Raw genomic sequence first — 20,398 nt, 5'->3', positions numbered from 1 at the left:
AATTTTAGAATAAGGCTGTAACGTAACAAAATGTGGAAGTCAAGCGTTCTGCTGAATGCTTTCCGTAGGCACTGTATATAACAGTAAACAGTTGTTTGTAGTTTTACCTCTAGAGTGCAGCATTGCCTCCTTTTAGCAATCTTGTACTGTGGTTTTTAGCCTAGAGATTCTTCACCGTCATGGGGGTCTCTTCAGGAATCTTCAGGAAATTGGGACATTCCTTACATTGTTCCACCCCCCCCCCCCCCCACACACACACACACACACACAGACACACACATCCCACAATTTGCTATTGTTTATCTGGCCAGTTGACTTTACTAAAGCTTCTACAGTGCTTTTAAGGCAAATAGCTAGCAGAGCATGAGGTAAACTTAGGAAACTGTTTGATGTAAATGCTCATCATAAAACGTCAGAAGGATATAAAGGACAATTTTGACCACATGGGCAGACAGTTTCAGCGACACACACATTCTACTGATGCAGTCATGCACTTCTACAGGGTGACAAATACTGTATTGTCAGCACATGATTTAACTCTTCTTTCTGTTTGTATCAGAGTTTAAAGCCAGACAAAATCAGTGGCACAGATGGAACTATCCAAGCAGAAGATAAATATCCTAAACATGATATTTGACAACCAAACACAATTCCATATCACTTTTGAAATGCAATAAATAGCCTATTAACTTGTTGACAAGTTAGCAAATAATACAGTATGTTGGATCCACTTATCCAACTCAACCACAAATAAAAGTTAAAGAATGAGATTAAGCCAGTGGCTCAGATGGAACTATCCAAGCAGAAGATAAATGGGGGGAGAGTCTGGGACATTTCACAACTTCAAAATCAAGTATTGAACCCATCCCAATTGAATATATATATATATATTTTTCATGTCCATTCAGTTGGATATTTGTGGAGAAGTTAATTTTCTAGTGTGCTGTGTGCTCCTGACTGTTCATTCTGCAACTTGTGACACCATTACTTGGGTGGAATCTTGTTCGGCCAAATGTTTTCCGCATTTACGGTAAAATGTATCTGTTATGCCCGCCCTCTAGCCCCTATGTATTCGTCCCGTTGCTTTGCGCCGACCGAGTTTGACCGAGAAACCAGAAGAAGAACCTGAAGAAGAAGAAGAAGAAGAAGAAGAAGAAACTGGGATAAAATAAATACGTTGGGAAGAGACCGAGAATACGAGACGGATATGTAAGTAAAGTAAAATATACAAACCTATTGAATGGATCGTTTGGCAGTGTTTTACTTAGTTCGCAAACCGCAGTGTCGTCAAGGAGTGGTCACTGGGGCACAGATCAGCACGACTTTTCCAATGACCGTGATTGGGGTTAAAACGCCCAAATTCCGCTCTACACGGATAGCCAGCTTGAAGTATGTCTAGTAGGCCAGTGTCTACCACAAGTGGTGGCGGAGGACCTATTATCTAGCTAGCTACCAAACATTTTAACCAGCGTGCAAGGTTCGTTTAAAGTCAAACTCAAGACTGCTCGGTGTGTTAGCAACTAACGTTACCTTGCCAGCTAGTTTGTGCAAATCTAGGCACACCACGGATGGTTAGTAAACTGGTTAGTTAGTCAAACAAGCTAGCCAGCTAACGATAACTTGGTTAGCTAATTCTCTTGTTAGCTAACAGTGGCTAACTGGTCAACCAAACGAACTAACGTTAGCCCGCGAGATTTAGAAATAAACTTGCTGCATCCTTGTAACGGTAATTCATAACTAACTAGCTAGTTGACGGTATTCCATAGTTTTTATTAGCTAAACGTAGCTAGTCACTGTTAGCTAGATATGGATGAAACCCCATCTGAAAACCCAGATAGCCATCGTTCCCTGAATACCCATGCACCGACTTATCTTTTGTTTGAATTTTACATAATCCTGGCATCAATCGACCTCATTCAATTTGCTGTTAAATCTATCAATTTAAGCAAAATAACATTTTGTAGATACAAAAAAATCGAAACACTTATTTTGGCACGATTGCCATATGAATGTCCTTGATAACTAACACTAATAGCTAGCTACGCGTTTTTCGTGTTAGTATGGCTGGTTGATCAAATTAACTTAACTTTTTGGTTTGTGCTTCCCGGGCAACTCATTCATTTGACTAGTCACTATGCAAGACTGGAGTGTTTAACTTCTATGTTCTTGTCGTTATAGTATCTGAAGTGTGGTGACAACAGCCCCACTTCAAACGAGGGGACAAACAAGCATACATTATTGACTACACCCGACACAGGTAAGGGTGGTTGAATTGTCCAGTGTTTTCTCCCCATGTGAAGGATTATAAGATAAACCAAAGCCTGAACGAAGAACAAGTTCCCCCTCGACCATATTTAATTAGAGGTGTTTGCTATTGCCTTTGGTTGTTTTTATCATTACCAGTTATACAATGAGTGTATGACTGCATATAACTGTGGTAGTGGTTGGGGTGGTCTTCAAGTTGAATTCCCCCCACAGGTGTTTTTCCCCTGTCAGCTAACCTGTTCCGGTGGTTCCTGAGTGAACTTGTTTTGTTAGGGAAAAGCTTGGGTGGGATGAACTGTCGACATGTGCTTTGACTAAGAAGGATCCAACCCCGTATATTGGGTCGTAGTTATTGGCATTTGTATTTCATGTCTAGCCGAGGAAGCCAGTTAAGTCACTGTTTGTTGCTTGTTCACCTGAGGTGATGTTGGAATTAATTTGGGTATATCAGTCGTGTCTGGTCCCTGTGCAGGTGTTCCTCAGTCTGATAACAGTCAACAAGGGATCTCCCTGAGACCTTCACTGTGATGCAGGTGGAACAGGACAGCACCCGAGTGTGTCTGTACACTAACAGACCAAGTTTTATTTGTTGTGAAGTAGCTGAGATTGTTGATATTCTTCAGGCGGTGTTTGTGTGACCAGATGAGTTGTCCAGAGGTTATAGTCTTTAAAGCAATCACATTTTATTTGTCACATGCTTTGTAAACAACAGGTGTAGACTAACAGTTTAATGGTTACTTACGAGCCCAACACAAAGAGAAATATGTAAAAATAATAACACAAAGAATAAATACACAATGAATAATGATAACTTGGCTTTATACATGGGGTACCAGTACTGAGTCGATGTGCAGGGGTACGAGGTAGATATGTACATATAGATAGGGTAGGGGTAAAATGACCAGGCAACAGGATAGATGATAAACAGTAGCAGCAGCGAATGTGATGAGTCAAGTGTTAGTGCAAAGAGGGTCAATGCAGGTAGTCTGGGTAGCTATTTGGTTAACTATTTAGTAGTCTTATCGCTTGGGGGAAGAAGCTGTAAAGGGTCCTGTTGGTTCCAGAATTGGTGCATCAGTGCCGTGCAGTAGCAGAGAGAGCAGTCTGACTATGGCTGGAGTCTGACCATTTTTAGGGCCATCCTCTGACACCTCCTGGTATAGTGGTCCTGGGTTGCATGGAGATTGGCCCCAATGATGTACTGGACCGTATGCCCTACCCTCTGTAGCGCCCTGCGGTCGGATGTCAAGCAGTTGCCATACCAAGCGGTGACACAGCCAGTCAACATGCTCTCAATGGTGCAGCTGGAGAACTTGTTGAGGATCTGAGGGCCAATGACAAATCTTTTCAACCTCCTGAGGGTGAAGAGTGTTGCCGTGCCTTCTCGAAGGTGTGTGCACCATTTTTATTCCTTAGTGATGTGGAAACAGAGGTTTTAAAGCTCTCGACCTGCTCTACTACAGCGCCATCGATGTGGTGTGCTCGTCCTTCCATTTCCTTTAGTCGACAATCAGCTCCTTTGTTTTGCTGATGTTGCGGAAGAGTGAAGACACCCACCAGTTGGTCATTGCATGCTCTGAGTACATGTCCTGGTAATACGTCTGGCACTGCAGCCTTGTGGAATGTTTACTTGTTTTAACCCTTTGACACGTATGAACACACAGGTCTGATCATTTTGCAGTGGTCCTGGCATTGTACGCTCAAACCGCTGTGATTAGAACACATATTTAGAATGTCCAGTTACGAGTGACGCAACAGTCAGGGTTTGAGCTGGCCACAGTTTTTTTTTCACAAGCATTTTGCACCAACAGTTTTTAAAATGTAATGTCCTCAAATGTGAGCAGCTTTTTTTGGTATGCAATGTTCAGACATTCACAGAAGTAGCGACAGCATAACACAATTCTCATCCAAACCGGAAAAATGTAGCACTAACTGAGGAAAGCGTGACCTAACACAAGCAGTCATATTTAGTTAGCTCTTGGCTGACAGAAACCATGATATTAATTAGCTTATAGCAATTACTATTTATAATTCATCACATCACGGGTGACCTCACCAGTAAAACACAGTAAAAGTCTCAAGTTATCAGACAATGGATATTTGTGCGCGCTACCGTGTTTTTTTGTTGCGTCAATCGGTTATGAAAGGTTACAAGATGATTTGGGTCTGTTTGCAGGATGCATGTTGAAGGGGGTGTGTGATCTACCATCATTCATTTCTGAAAGTGTATCCCTTCACCTCGTTTTGTTATAACGTCTGACAGGTGTGACAACCAAGAATGCATTGTATGATATCAACAAACATAGCTGACAATTAGCTTAGCATTAGCTCATCGTAATCAGTACAACCTTCAAAAAAGTATTTTACGTACATGTCCATCACAATCTTTGCAATGTATGATTTGTCACCAGTCATTGAAAATGTGAATATAACAGTAAATACATAATGCTCCATACATGCATACGGTGTGCTACAGTAGAAATAATGACACTATATACAGAAACTATGTATGTAACGTAATAAGGAACTTACTTTGATAGGAACTCACATGTCCAAAGTTATTAGTAGTGAAGGCAAAGCAGGTGCCAGCCGGAAAATGTGCCAGGGAGGAAAAGTTTGTTCTTCGGCTCTCGTCGATTAGAGGTTTGTCCGGCTCAGTAATGCCTCAAATGTAAATTGTCCGCATCAGTGAAATTGTTCACTTCTGTGTGATTTAATGAGGAGGCAGAACACACCTCAATTCAAACTGTTGGTAGAAAATAAAACTGGTTAGAAAATAATTTGATATTGACAAGTTGAAACCGCCTATAATTTGCAGGCAGCGTGCCTTGGTTTGAGGGCAGCGTGGGTTAACTGTCCTGTAACAATCAAATTTTGGAACAATGAGTCCATTCTGACATCACACGCATAAAAAAAACTCACGTTGGGGTGACCGTTAAAAATAGTTGGAACTCGCGTATGAAAAGGTTAAATGTCTTACTCACATCGGCTACATAGAGCGCGATCAGTCGTCCGGTACTGCTGGTGCTCTCATGCATGGTTCAGTGTCGCTTGCCTCGAAGCGAGCATGAAAGGCATTTAGCTCGTCTGGTAGGGCAGCCCGAGGCTGGGGTTCCCTTTGTAATCTGTGATATTTTGCAAGCTTTACCACTTTTGAGCGTCAGTCGGCGCAGTAGGATTTGATCTTAGTCCTTTATTGACACTTTGCCCGTTTGATGGCTCTTCAGAGGTCATGGTGGGATTTCTCATACACGTCCCACTCCTTGAAAGCGGCAGCGCTAGCCTTTAGCTCAGTGTGGATGTTGCCTCCATAGCTTCTGGTTGGGATATGTACGTACAGTCACTGTGGGGACGACGTCGTCGATGCACTTATTAACCTCTCTAGGGGGTGTGGGATGGTAGCGTCCCACCTGGCCAATGTCCAGTGAAATTGCAGAGCGCCAAATTCAAAAATAGATTAAAAATTCATAAAACATACAAGTGTTATACATCGGTTTAAAGATTAACTTCTTGTTAATCCAACCAGGGTGGCAGATTTCAAAAAGACTTTACGGCGATAGCAAACCATGTGATTATCTGAGAACAGCGCCCAGCAGACAAATCATTACAAACAGTAACCAGCCAAGTAGAGGAGTAACAAAAGTCAGAAATAGCGATAAAATGTATCACTTACCTTTGATCTTCATATGGTTGCACTCCCATGACTCTATGTTACACAATAAATGTTAGTTTTGTTAGATAAAGTCCCTCTTTATATCCAAAAACCTCTGTTTTGTTGGTGCATTTTGTTCAGTAATCCATTGGAACAAAGCGCGGTCACAGCAGGCAGCCGAAAAATCAAAAAAGTACCATAAAAGTTCGTAGAAACATGTCAAACGATGTTTGTAATCAAATCCTTAGGTTGTTTTTGCCATAAATAATCGATCATATTTCAACCGGACAATAGCTTTGTCAATAGAAAAGGAAAAACAAGAAAGGCATGCTCCCGGTCACGCACAGGACTCATGTCTGGAAATTTCCAATGTCTTCTCATTGAAAGTGGTGTTTCTCCCTCATTTTTCAGAGTAAAGCCTGAAACAATGCCTAAAGACTGGCCACGTAGTGGAAGCCATAGGGATCGTGAACTGGGTCATAAGTCTTTGTATGGTGGATAGGCTTTCAATGGAAAAACAGCCATTTAAAAATAATAGCACTTCCTGGATGGATTTTCCTCAGGTTTTCACCTGCCATATCAGTTCTGTTATACTCAGATATTATTTTAACAGTTTTGGAAACTTGAGTGTTTTCTATCCTAATCTACCAATTATATGCATATCCTCGCTTCTGGGCCTGAGTAGCAGGCATCTTACTTTGGGCACGCTTTTCATCCAAAATTCTGAATGCTGCCCCCTACCTTAGTGAGGTTAATGAAGCCGGTGACTGATGTGGTAAACTCCTCAGTATTATCAGATTAATCATGTAAACATATTCCGGTCTGTGCTAGCAAAACAGTCCTGTATCTTAGCATCTGCTTCATTGGACCACTTCTGTAATTGAGCATGTCACTGGTACTTCCTGTTTTGATTTATTTTGCTTGTAAACAGGAATCATGAGGATAGAGTTATGGTCAGATTTGTATGACTTTCTGTTTGTGGAGTAAAGGTGATGTAGAGTCACTTATTTTCTTTAATATATTTTTTTGCTTCTAGTTGCACAGGTGACATGCTGGTAAAAATGAGGTCAAACTGATTTGTTTCCCTACATTAAATTCACTGGCCATGAGAAACCCCGCCTCCTGGATGTGCATTTTCTTGTTTGCTTATGGCCCTATACAGAAACATATAGAACGCTTTTGTTACACAGTCTGATCTGCAGTTTATGCGGTATTCTGAGGTGAGCAAGAACTTGGGACTTCTTTAACATTTAGAGATTTTGCACCAGCTGTTGGTAAAAGTGACACACCCCTCATCTTACCCCGAGGCTGCCGTCCGATCTTAACGATGCATGGAAAAGCCAGTGAGGTATATAATGTCCATGTTCAGCCACGACTACGAGAAACAGGATATTACAGTTCAGTTACGTTCGCCAACAAAACAATGGCGGTCTAGATACTCGCCGACTTAGTCTAATAATGACGCCACCTTGCTTGCCTCTCTTAACCCCCTTCTCCTTCAAGTCCCGGGGATCAGGCCTGGTCCGGGGTAAGCATAACTTCCAGAGTTGCTGACTCGTTTTAGTAGAAATCTCCATCAAAATCGAGGTTTGTGATCTCTGTTCGGATGTCCAGAAGCTGTTTTCAATCATAGGATGTGGCAGAAACATTATGCAGCCCAAAAATTAAGATCAGCGTAAAAACACAATGGCAGAATTGGTCAGGAGCCTGTAAGACGGCAACTATCCACTGCAGTGCCATCACTATTCGCCTCATGAGTCAAAGGCTAAGTTTGTGTGTGTGTGTACACTACAGTGTTTGGGAGGTTCAGTGTGTGTGTTTGCGTGGAGGTAAGTGGATTAATAGTCTAATTCCTCAATCTTATTACCAGCCACACACAATTAAATCAACATGAAGGACTGTAATCTAATTTATCGTCAAACACTGGCGCAAATGACATTCAGACGTGTTGTTGCAGGTGCAGCGGAGATCAAATCAAATCAAATTTATTTATATAGCCCTTCGTACATCAGCTGAAATCTCAAAGTGCTGTACAGAAACCCAGCCTAAAACCCCAAACAGCAAGCAATGCATGTGAAAGAAGCACGGTGGCTGGGAAAAACTCCCTAGGAAAAACTCCTGAGAAAGGCCAAAAACCTAGGAAGAAACCTAGAGAGGAACCAGGCTATGAGGGGTGGCCAGTCCTCTTCTGGCTGTGCCGGGTGGATATTATAACAGAACATGGTCAAGATGTTAAAATGTTCGTAAATGACCAGCATGGTCAAATAATAATAATCATAGTAATTGTCGAGGGTGCAACAAGCACGTCCGGTGAACAGGTCAGGGTTCCGTAGCCGCAGGCAGAACAGTTGAAACTGGAGCAGCAGCATGGCCAGGTGGACTGGGGACAGCAAGGAGTCATCATGCCAGGTAGTCCTAGGGCTCAGGTCCTCCGAGAGAAAGAAAGAAACAAAGAGAGAATTAGAGAGAGCATATTTACATTCACACAGGACACCGGATAAGACAAGAGAATACTCCAGATGTAACAGACTGACCCTAGCCCCCCGACACATAAACTACTGCAGCATAAATACTGGAGGCTGAGACAGGAGGGATCAGAAGACACTGTGGCCCCATCCGATGATACCCCCGGACAGGGCCAAACAGGCAGGATATAACCCCACCCACTTTGCCAAAGCACAGCCCCCACACCACTAGAGGGATATCTACAACCACCAACTTACCGTCCGAAGACAAGGCCGAGTATAGCCCACAAAGATGTCCGCCACGGCACAACCCAAGGGGGGGGCGCCAACCCAGACAGGAAGACCACGTCAGTGGCTCAACCTACTCAAGTGACGCACCCCTCCCATGGACGGCATGGAAGAACACCAGTAAGTCAGTGACTCAGCCCCTGTAAAAGGGTTAGAGGCAGAGAATCCCAGTGGGAAGAGGGGAACCGACAAGGCAGAGACAGCAAGGGCGGTTCGTTGCTCTACATGGTGATGCATGGTGATACATGGTGATACATGGTGAGATGCACTACATGGCCAAAATTGTGGACAACGGCTCTCATTCCAAAATCAAGGGCATTATTATAGTTGGTCCCCCCTTTGCTGCTATAACTCCCTCTACTCTTCTGGGAAGGCTTTCCACTACATGTTGGAACATTGCTGCGGGGACTTGTATCCATTCAGCCACAAAAGCATTAGTGAGTGTTGGGCGATTAGGCCTGGCTTGCAGTCGGCGTTCCAGTTCATCCCAAAGGTATTCGATGGGGTTGAGGTCAGGACTCTGCATGCATATCAAGTTCTTCCACACCGATCTTGTCAGCATTTCTGTATGGAACTCGCTTTGTGCACGGGATCATTGTCACGTTGAAACAAGAAAGGGCCTTTCCAAAACTGTTGCCACAAAATATTTGTATGAACATAAAATTCAACAACTGAGACATAAACTGAACAAGTTCCACAGACATGTGACTAACAGAAATTGAATAATGTGTCCCTGAACAAAGGGGGGTCAAAATCAAAGTAACCAGCTGGCCACCAGCTCCATTAAGTACTGTAGTGTATCTCCTCCTCATGGACTGTACCAGATTTGCCAGTTCTTGCTGTGAGCTGTTACCTCACTCTTCCACCAAGGCACCTGCAAGTTCCCGGACATTTCTGATCGGGAATGGCCCTAGCCCTCACCCTCCGATCCAAAAGGTCCCAGACGTGTTCAATGGGATTGACACCCGGGCTCTTCGATGGCCATTGCAGAACACTGACATTCCTGTTTTGCAGGAAATTACGCACAGAACGAGCCGTATGGCTGGTGGCATTGTCATGCTGGAGGGTCATGTCAGGATGAGCCTGTAAGACGGGTACCACATGAGGGAGTTGGATGTCTGCCCTGTAACGCACAGCATTGAGATTACCTGCAATGACGACAAGCTCAGTGCGATGATGCTGTGAAACACCGCCCCAGACCATGAGGGACCCTCCACCTCCAAATCGATCCCGCTCCAGAGTACAGGCCTCGGTGTAATGCTCATTCTTTCGACGATAAACGCGAATTCGACCGTCTCCCCTGGTTAGACAAAACCGCGACTCGTCAGTGAAAAGCACCTTTTGCCAGTCCTGTCTGGTCCAGCGACGGTGGGTTTGTGCCCATAGGCGATGTCTGGTGAGGACCTGCCTTACAACAGACCTACAAGCCCTAAGTCCAGCCTCTCTCAGCCTGTTGCGGACAGTCTGAGCACTGATGGAGGGTTTGTGCATTCCTGGTGTAACTCAGGCAGTTGTTGTTGCCATCCTGTACCTGTCCCGCAGGTGTGCAGTTCGGATGTACCGATCCTGGGCAGGTGTTACACGTGGTCTGCCACTGTGAGGACGATCAGCTGTCCATCCTGTCCTTACAGTGCCTTCAGAGAGTATTCACCCATTTTTCCACATTTTGTGTTGCATCCTGAATTTTAAAATGGATTAAGTTGAGTTTTTTTCCACTGGCTTACGCACAATACCCCATAATGTCAAGGTGAATATGTTATTTGAAAAGGGCATCGGTTGGTTAAATTATAAAAAAGAAAATCAGACATTGAATATCCCTTTGAGCATGGCGAAGTTAATTACACTTTGGATGTATTATCAATACACACTGTCACTGTAAAGATAGACGTCCTTCCTAACTCCGTAGCCGGACAGGAAGGATACAGCTCAGGGATTTCACCATGAGGCCAATGGTTACTATAAAACAGTTAGTTTAATGGCTATGATAGAAAACTGAGCATGCATTAACAACATTGTAGTTACTCCACAATACTACCTAATTGACAGCGAAAAGGAAGCCTGTACAGAATTAAAAAAAATATTCCACAATTCCCTGTTTGCAACTAAGCAAAGTAATACTGCAAAAAATTTTAAGCAATTTACTTTTTTCCTGAATACAAAGTGTTATGTTTGTGGCAAATCCAATACAACACATTACTGATTACCACTCCATATTTCCAAGCATACAGTGCATTCGGAAAGTATTCAGACCCCTTGACTTTTTCCACATTTTGTTACAGTACATCATTCTAAAATGTATATAAAACTGTTAAAAAAAATGTCGTCCTGAGTGCTCTAGAGCAGGTTTTCATCAAGGATCTCTTTCCCTCGATCCTGACTTGTCTCCCAGTCCCTGAAAAACTTCCCCACAGCATGATGCTGCCACCACCATGCGTCATCGTAGGTATGGTGCCAGTTTCTAAACTTGCATTTAAGAATGATGGAAGCCACTGTTCTTTGGGACCTTCAATGCTGCAGAAATGTTTTTGTGCCCTTCCCCAGATCTGTGCTTCGACACAATCCTGTCTCGGAGTTCTACGGACAATTCCTTCAACCTCATGGCTTGGTTTTTGCTCTGACATGCACTATCAACTGTGGGACCTTATCTAGACAGGTGTGTGCCTTTCCAAATCATGTCCAATCGATTTAATATACCACAGGTGGACTCCAATCAAGTTGTAGAATCATCTCAAGGATGATCAATGGAAACCGGATGCACCTTACTCGAAATTGAGCACTCATAGCAAAGGGTCTGAGTACTTATGTAACTAAGGCGTTACTTTTTTAATACATTAGCAGAAATTTGTGTGTAGATTGAGAATTCAAAAAAATTTTAGAATAACGCTGTAATGTAACACATATGGGAAGGTGTCTGAATACTTTTTCGAACGAAGGCGCTGTAGTAGCGGCTTCATGCTACGTGTATGCTTGTAATTGTTAAGGACTTGAGAGTTTGTTAGGATAAAAAAAGAAACGGAATGGCGCTAAGCACTGGCAAAACCCTAGAAACCTGGTTGTCTGCTTTCCACCAGACACTGGGAGATGTGTTCACCTTTTTCAGCAGGACAATAACCTAAAACACAATGTCAAATCTGCACTGTAGTTGCTTAGCAAGACGGGGAATGTTCCTGAGTGGCCAAGTTAGTTTTGACTTAAATCTATGGAAAGACCTGAAAATGATGGTTTAGCAATACTCTAAAACCAAAATTTAGAAAATAATAATGGGCTAAGGTTGAAACGGTCCAGTTGTGGAAAGCTCTTAGACACTTACCCAGAAAGACTCACAGCTGTAATCGCTTCCAAAGGTGCTTCTACAAAGTATTGACTCAGGGGTTTGAATACTTATGTCATTTAGATTTCGTTTTCTGTAAATTTGCTAAAATGTCCAAAAAATGTTTTCACTTTGTCATTATTTGGTATTGTGTGTAGATGGGTGAGGAAAAAATATATTTAATCAATTTTGAGTTCAGGCTGTAACACCCAAAAAATGTGGTATGAGTACTTTCTGAAGGCCATGTTTTCAGGTAGAGAGCTCGCAAAGCAACTGCTTTCCAGCCCTCTCGATCACACGTTCTCTCATCTCTATTCCACACCTATTATTATAGCTTAGTGCTCAGCACAGACTGGACAAGTAGGCGGGCACCCAATGGATTATGGTCATTGTAGTTTAGTGCAGAACACATGGTAATTAACTGTGGAATATTTGCCTGTTGGAAACTACATCAGTCAGATCAAGCCTGAAATGTGAGATCTCTACAGAAACTGTGCATTGAGCGCACAGAAAAAACCTGAGCAAAATGGAATTCAAACAATTAAACAGACGTCGGTCAATTAGTTGTTTAACCCAAAAAGTAACCAAGATTTTGGGTTAATAACTAATGCGTGAAAGCTACGCTGTATTCAGATGTCTCCTGGCTGGGCTGAGTCACACCGACGGCTGCAGAAGCAGACAGGATGATGTGACTCGTGGTGTGTCAGTGTTGTATCAGGCCTGCGTGCATCTGAGTGCACATGTATTCTGTATCATTGCCCCTAAGGCACTCTGCTTTTATCTGCTGACATGGTGACCTAGAGATATTGACGTCAGTGCTGTTGAGGTAATGGTTGGTTGTTGCAGTAGCATCCGCTTTTTCTTCCTCTTACAGGTTTAATTGATTAGTTTACTTCCTCAACATGAGTGGGAGGGCGGTTAGGGGTGAAGGTAGAAGCCTCAAAATCATAGATGGAAGTGAAAGAACAGTGGCAGCGAGATTAGTGGCAACTTTGTACTGTTGCTATACCCCATAGTCCAGCCAAGGTCAGTGAATTAAGAGAACCGGGCTTGGCGAGCCGAATTGGGTGTGGAACAAAGGCTTGTGCGCACCCTACTGCTTATCTAAAGTGAAGACCACTCATGTCTTCACTCATCCCTGAAGGAGAATCCAAAACATCCTGTTTCTTAGGAAGGGCCTGGGAAGGGAAAGGTGGGGGTGAGGGAGGCAGCAATGTTATTGTTGAGCGATACTCACAGCTGACTTCCGATAGGCTTTAAGGCTAAAATATCTTACTACTTACTTGGAAAGGGTATGATTCCGCAATAAGTCGACTAGGAATCTTCTTAAAGCGACATAGAGATGCTTTTTTTTATCTACAGTTGAAGTTGGAAGTTTACATACACCTTAGCCAAAATACATTTAAACTCAGTTTTTCACAATTGCTGACATTTAGTCCTAGTAAAAATCCCTTTCTTAGGTCAGTTAGGATCACTACTTTATTTTAAGAATGTGAAATGTCAGAATAATAGTAGAGAGAATTATTTATTTCAGCTTTTATTTCTTTCATCACATTCCCAGTGGGTCAGAAGTTTACATGCTACCAAATACTAATTGAGTGTATTGCCTTTGAATTGTTTAACTTGGGTCAAATGTTTCGGGTAGGCTTCCACAAGCTTCCCACAATAAGTTGGGTGAATTTTGGCCCATTCCTCCTGACAGAGCTGATGTAACTGAGTCAGGATTGTAGGCCTCCTTGCTCGCACACGCTTTTTCAGTTCTGCCCACACATTTTCTATAGGATTGAGGTCAGGGCTTTGTGATGGACACTCCAATACCTTGACTTTGTTGTCCTTAAGCCATTTTGCCACAACTTTGGAAGTATGCTTGGTGTCAATGTATATTTGGAAGATCCATTTGCAACCAAGTTTGAACTTCCTGACTGATGTCTTGACATGTTGCTTCAATATATCCACATAATTTTCCTACCTCATGATGCCATCTATTTTGTGAAGTGCACTAGTCCCTCCTGCAGCAGAGCACCCCCACAACATGATGCTGCCACCCCCGTGCTTCACGGTTGAGATGGTGTTCTTTGGCTTGCAAGCCTCTCCCTTTTTCATCCAAACATAATGATGGCCAAGCAGTTCTATTTTTGTTTTATCAGACCAGAGGATATTTCTCCAAAAAGTACAATCTTTGTCCCTATGTGCAGTTGCAAACCGTCGTCTGGCTTTTTTATGATGGTTTTGGAGCAGTGGCTGCTTCCTTGCAGAGCGGCCTTTCAGGTTATGTCGATATAGGACTCGTTTTACTGTGGATATAGATACTTTTGTACCTGTTTCCTCCAGCATCTTCACAAGGTCCTTTGCTGTTCTGGGATTGATTTGCACTTTTCACACCAAAGTACGTTCATCTCTGAGTGGTATGACGGCTGCGTGGTCCCATGGTGTTTATACTTGCGTACTATTGTTTGTACATATTAACGTGGTACTGTCAGGTGTTTGGAAATTGCTCCCAAGGATGAACCAGACTTGTGGAGGTCTACAATTATTATTTTTTCTGAGATCTTGGCTGATTTATTTCGATTTTCCCATGTCAAGCAAAGAGGCACTGAGTTTGACGGTAGGCCTTGAAATACATCCAGAGGTACACCTCCAATTGACTCAATTGATGTCAATTAGCCTATCAGAAGCTTCTAAAGCCATGACATCATTTTCTGGAATTTTCCAAGCTGTTTAAAGGCACAGTCAACTTAGTGTATGTAAACCTCTGACCCACTGGAATTGTGATACAGTGAATTATAAGTGAAATAATCTGTCTGTAAACAATTGTTGGAAAAATTACTTGTCATGCACAAATAGATGTCCTAACTGACTTGCCAAAACCATAGTTTGTTAACAAGAAATTTGTGGAGTGGTATAAAAACGAGTTTTAATGACTCCAACCTAAGTTTATGTAAAATTCCGACTTCAACTGTATCTGGTTGAAACGACTACAAAGTGTAAATAGGATAATTTGTTAGTCGGTCTCGTCCAAAAAAAGGTACAGTACCAGTCCAAAGTTTGGACATCTACTCATTCCAGGGTTGTCACAACACAAGTGATTGGCTCAAACACATTAAGAAGGAAAGAAATTCCACAAATTAACTTTGAACAAGGCACATCTGTTGAAATGCATTCCAGGTGACTACCTCATGAAGCTGGTTGAGAAAATGCCAAGAGTATGCAACGCTGCCATCAAGGCAAAGGTTGGCTACTTTGAAGAATCTCAAATATATATTTTGATTTGTTCGCCACTTTTTTGGTTACTATATGATTCCGTATGTGTTATTTCATAGTTTTGTTGTTTTCACTATTATTCTACAATGTAGAAAATAATAAAAATAAAGAAAAAAACCTTGAATGAGTAGGTGTGTCCAAACTTTTGACTATACTATGTCACTAAATGAAGGGTATGTAAGTTTTCCTTAAGTTGGTTTATTTCAAGCCTGTCCATAGCTGGCAGCACCCAGGCAATCATCAATTCAGAGGGAAACTGCACGCCATCCGATTGTAATGCCCAACACACTAGGGTTTAATATTGGTTATAGGTTGACGAAATGTTGTGATTTCCCTCCCAAACGCACTTTTCGTTTCCTGCAATAACTGGTATATTGAATTATTTCTATGAACAGCAGGACATGAAAGGAACTGTTATATGCAATGTCTAAATTTTGTAATAGCTACGTATTGTCTATGCTTACGGTAACAAAATTGGCTCTAAGTTGTTTACAATACCGCGTTGGTAATAAAGCATCATTTGTTCGACCGCAACTTCTGGGGTAGCTAACTTTAGCTTGGTACCTAGCTAGCACCAATACAACCAGCCTGAAAACAATGACCAGTAGAAACTGCAGTCATATTCCCTGTTCTTAGCAATGATTTAGCAATCCTTGTAAGTATTAGCTAGGTAGCCACTTGTTGTTCGCCTATTGAAATTGAACTTCAGTTCATGAAAATAAATATTTTTAAAAAATAAACCCTGTTGAAAATTAACCCTGTTGCCCAAAACTAACGTTATAAGCAGCCAGCTTGCCTCATTTGGCTAATGAGGCTCAACCTGACCGGGTTATGTGTTGTGAAGCTAGCCACAATAGTGGACTTTGCAGTTAACCTTCAAAATAAAACTATGTAATTGACAGTGATGCAAATGAATACAAATAGTAAAATTATGCCATACTTTTATTTTAAAGGCTAACCGCAAAGTCCACTATTGTGGCTAATCCTTATTGTGGCTAGCTTTACATAGATGGGTCCGGCCACCATGAATCAAATAAGGACTGTTATTTTAGATGATGACACCTAGCTATATAGTTAGCTAGCTAGCTACTGAAACAGATTGTTCTTCCCCAAAAACATAGCAAAACAACATTGTTTGCATCCATGAGCTAGCTAGCTTTTTTAAATGACCAGCACTGTAGGTGCGCGGGATAACTTTACCAGCATCATAGCATACGTATCGATGAATCGTTGACACATGAGATACGAGTGATAGTGTAATCAATGTGTAATAACGATGTAAAAAAATGTATGAACGTGTTAAATTGTGACGTGCAGTCATATTCAGGTCCTGATTGGTCAACCACCTTATTTGACACTTATTTGATGAGACTGAACAATGAAACAGCACAGCAAGTAAGTGAAAGAAATAGGTTTTGATTGTTTTACTGGTAATGGGGACATAACTTGTTGGTGTGTGTGTTTAAACCTTGATTTAACTAGGCAAGTCAGTTAAAAACAAATTCTGAATTACAATGACGGCCAAACCCGGAAAATGCTGGGCCAATTGTGCGCTGCCCTATGGGACTCCCAATCAAGGCCGGATATGATACAGCCTGGATTCGAACCAGGGACTGCAGTTACGCCTCTTGCACTGAGATGCAGTGCCTTAGACGGCTGCGTCCGTGTGTAACTATTTAACTGTACTAGAATGCTTAAAAGGCTGCTAAAATTTTAAATATCTGTTATCCGTATAGTTTTTTTGGGGGGGAGCGAGGAAAATATGGGGCATCTGTCAAAAATGTAAAATCAGTGCGTCACTAACCTACGTGATTCGTGTAGATCTGATGAGAAGTTTGGGTGGGGGCTTGGCTTTGGATCAGACTACTGGCTGTAAGCAAACGAGTGATGTGCGTTTGGAAAAATACTGGCTGTATCCAAGGCTCAGCCAATCGTTCATATAACTGAACGCAGCACGCTATTGATGAGCGAAGAGACAACCACTTTGCGAGTTACAGCATCAGCGCCTCATGAGCTGTAACCGAAAAACTGGCATTTGGATCGTTTGAGGTGAGGAAGAAGGTGTGGTGGAACAAGTATTGTTAACGTTACTTAACAACAGTCTCTTGCTAGCTGGAACGAATTCTCTGTTAGCTAGCCAGAGAAATGTTGAGTAACATTAGCCAACTTAACTTATCAAATCATTTAAGTTTATGATGTGAAAATTAGCTGACTAATAGTCAGACAGCTAATGTTAGCTAGCTAACGTTGCATCAGATGAGCTAACATTCATAACCTAACCAATTCGCTATAGTATTAACTGGTATATGACTCCTTGCCGTTCCTCATGTTATAACGCGCAGTCTGTGAAATGTTAACTAGCTAACGAACTAATGTTTAACCTCGACAGTATGTGGTTAATTTTCAGAATGGGAGAATTAGGTGAAAATGAGGCGTTGCTTGTTGAACAAGTACAGCTGGGCCTGGCTTAATCTGGATCCCTCTATAGAGGTGAATGTAACACCACACACTTTCCCGATTTCTCACTTTTTCTATACAGTGGAGAAAAGTGTGTATGCCAGGTGTACTCCCTGCCTGAAAGAGATCAGTTATGCCAACAAAGGGTATCATGCTCTGCTGGCACATTGTAGAACAGATGTCCACAGGCAGAAAGTGTACAATGTAATAATGTGCCGTGTAGCCCAAAGATATGGCTTGTCGTGTTGCACTTCACAGTAACACGTGTGTGAGTGAGGGGGGACTATTACATTTTACTCAGTCAACGTTATTTTTGCACACATGTAGCCTTGTGCACTTGATCAATGTCTACTATAGTGGCCACTATAATAGAGCAAAAATAGAATGCCTTTTAGTTTAGTTATATTTCTACTTTAACATGTTTTTTCCCAAGTGCAATATTTAGGTAGGTGTGTGTGTGTGTGTGTGTGTGTGTGTGTGTGGTCACACGCGTTCTATTATAAAGGCTGTCATGGCTAATTGCAATATAAGTGGGGGGGTTTTTCTCTCAAGACTTAAGCGTCATTTGCAGTAAAGTCTAGGCAACTAATAACATTGGATTGCTTTCTTTACATTTTTTTAGCTGTGAGTTAGGTTCACATGAACCACTTTATTTTACACAGACTGAGCATGTAGATCATTTTCTTTGTTTAATTAGTTAACCTGCATTTCCCCCTAACAGGGATTTTTTTTTTGCTTGTTTCAGTGCAACAGTGTTGCCTTTTTGAGCCCTCACCAGATTGCATCCCTGTCTTCAACACCAAGTTTATGTAGCGATGTCTAAATCTGGCCTCTATACAAGGGACAATATTGAACAATTTCAATAGCACAATATTTTCTAAATTCAATACAAATATTGAAAGCATTTAAGGAGAACTAAAAGGTGTTCAACGTGATGGATGATTGTAGCAGAGGCTAAATCTGTAAGTTCAGCCCCCCTTAAACACACACGGCCTAAGCCGCACTCTTAACACTTTCACGCTTGTTCTCACTCACACAAACTTCTCATTGTTCCAGTGGCCGCCCAAACGAACAGCTGCGAATTCCCCACTGTCTGTGGTTTACACTCAGACACGCAGACCCACACACCAACGAGCAAAAAAATATGCTCAATCACACACACACATTCCTTATTTGTAAATGATAACAAACATTTGGATTTGAGTGGTAATGATGGGTTTCACTAAATGAATGAGACTTGTGTGGAATGCCAGACTGGGTTTTGCTCGCTTTGTGAATGGGTCACTGTGACCGAGGCTTGCCTTGAGATGTTACTGTCTCCATACTGAACCCACAGTTCTCCTACTACGGTTTGTTGTGTCTTAACTAGGGACTTTTGTAGCGATTTGAGCCGACACAGTCTGAGGAATGTAAGCTTCACTTTATTTTATTCAGCACTCCTTATCTTCTCCCTACTCCTCCCCTCTTTCTCTCCTGACTGTGGGGTAGATAACAACAGTTCTGTGCTGCTGTGCTGCGTCTTCCCATATAAGGGCATGTGTTACTGGACAAGAGTTTGTGCAGGTGGGCAGTGGCCTTTGGCTGTGTGTTTGTTAAAATGATGTCATCCATCCTCATCACTTCTTCACACCCCTCATCTCTGATTCCTGAACACCTCTATTCCAAAATAAAGCAACCCGCTTGAGAAATATTCATCCCTTTTTTAAACAATAGAAGTTCTCTCTAGCTGCCTCTTCTGCCCCTGTCTGTCATCCATCCTAAGCAGAGCAAAAAGCAACAGACGTGGAACGGGATTTGTGTGTGTGGTGAGTCGTCAGACGGGAGCCGACGAGGCAGCGAGAGGTGTATTTTCTATTGTTTAAAGGGCAGTTCTACTCGGTGATGTCATCACATTCCATGCTGGCCTGGTCTCTACCCTTGCTCTCTGTGGCTCGGACACTTTCTCTCACACTGTTCTTTTTCTCATTCTGCTTCTTTCTCGTTCTCACACACTCAGTCCCCCACAGGTGAAACTGTGAGTCAGCCCCCCCCCCCCTCCCTTCCCATTTCACAATACACCTCTGTTCCTCCCTTCACCTTTTTACCCCTTTGTCAGCACCTCTCTCTCTCCCAATTTCACTTTAAGGGGCTTTATTGGCATGGGAAACAATGTTTACATTGCCAAGCAAGTGAAATGGATAACACGCAAGTGAAATAAGCTAAACGTTAACAGTAAACGTTACACGAGTTCTAAAAGAATAAAGACATTTCAAATGTCATGTCTATATACAGTGTTGTAATGATGTACAAAAAGGGAAAATAAATATGGGTTGTATTTACAATTGGTTTGTTCTTCACTGGTTGCCCTTTTCTTGTGGCAACAGGTCACAAATCTTGCTGCTGTGATTGCACACTGTGGTATTTCACCCAATAGATATGAGAGTTTATCAAAATTGGATTTGTTTTCAATTTCTTTGTGGGTCTGTGTAATCTGAGGGAAATATGTGTCTCTATGGCCATACATTTGGCAGGGGGTTAGGAAGTGCAGCTCAGTTTCCAACTCATTTTGTGGGCAGTGTGCACATAGCCTGTCTTCTCTTGAGAGCCAGGTCTGCCTTCAGCAGCCTTTCTCAATAGCAAGGCTATGCTCACTGAGACTGTACATAGTCAAAGCTTTCCTTAAGTTTGGGTCAGTCACAGTGGTCAGGTATTCTACCCCTG

At 42.2% G+C, this 20,398-nt stretch overlaps 1 protein-coding gene across 1 annotated transcript in view; it reads left to right on the top strand.

Annotated features, from left to right (window-relative positions):
- The first annotated feature begins 906 nt into the window (after positions 1–906).
- Positions 907–20,398, top strand: part of LOC115165211 (catenin delta-1-like) — a 50,139-nt gene continuing 30,647 nt past the window's right edge. The window contains exons 1-2 of the mRNA XM_029718216.1: positions 907–1,209; positions 2,179–2,257. The gene's annotated coding sequence lies outside the window, so the exon portion shown is untranslated. The remainder of the gene's footprint in view (positions 1,210–2,178; positions 2,258–20,398) is intronic.

This window comes from Salmo trutta, chromosome 3 (genome assembly GCF_901001165.1).
Source record: "Salmo trutta chromosome 3, fSalTru1.1, whole genome shotgun sequence".
Lineage (NCBI taxonomy): Eukaryota > Metazoa > Chordata > Actinopteri > Salmoniformes > Salmonidae > Salmo > Salmo trutta.
The sequence above is the reverse complement of the archived record's forward strand: the minus strand, read 5'-3'. Positions and strand labels throughout refer to the sequence as shown.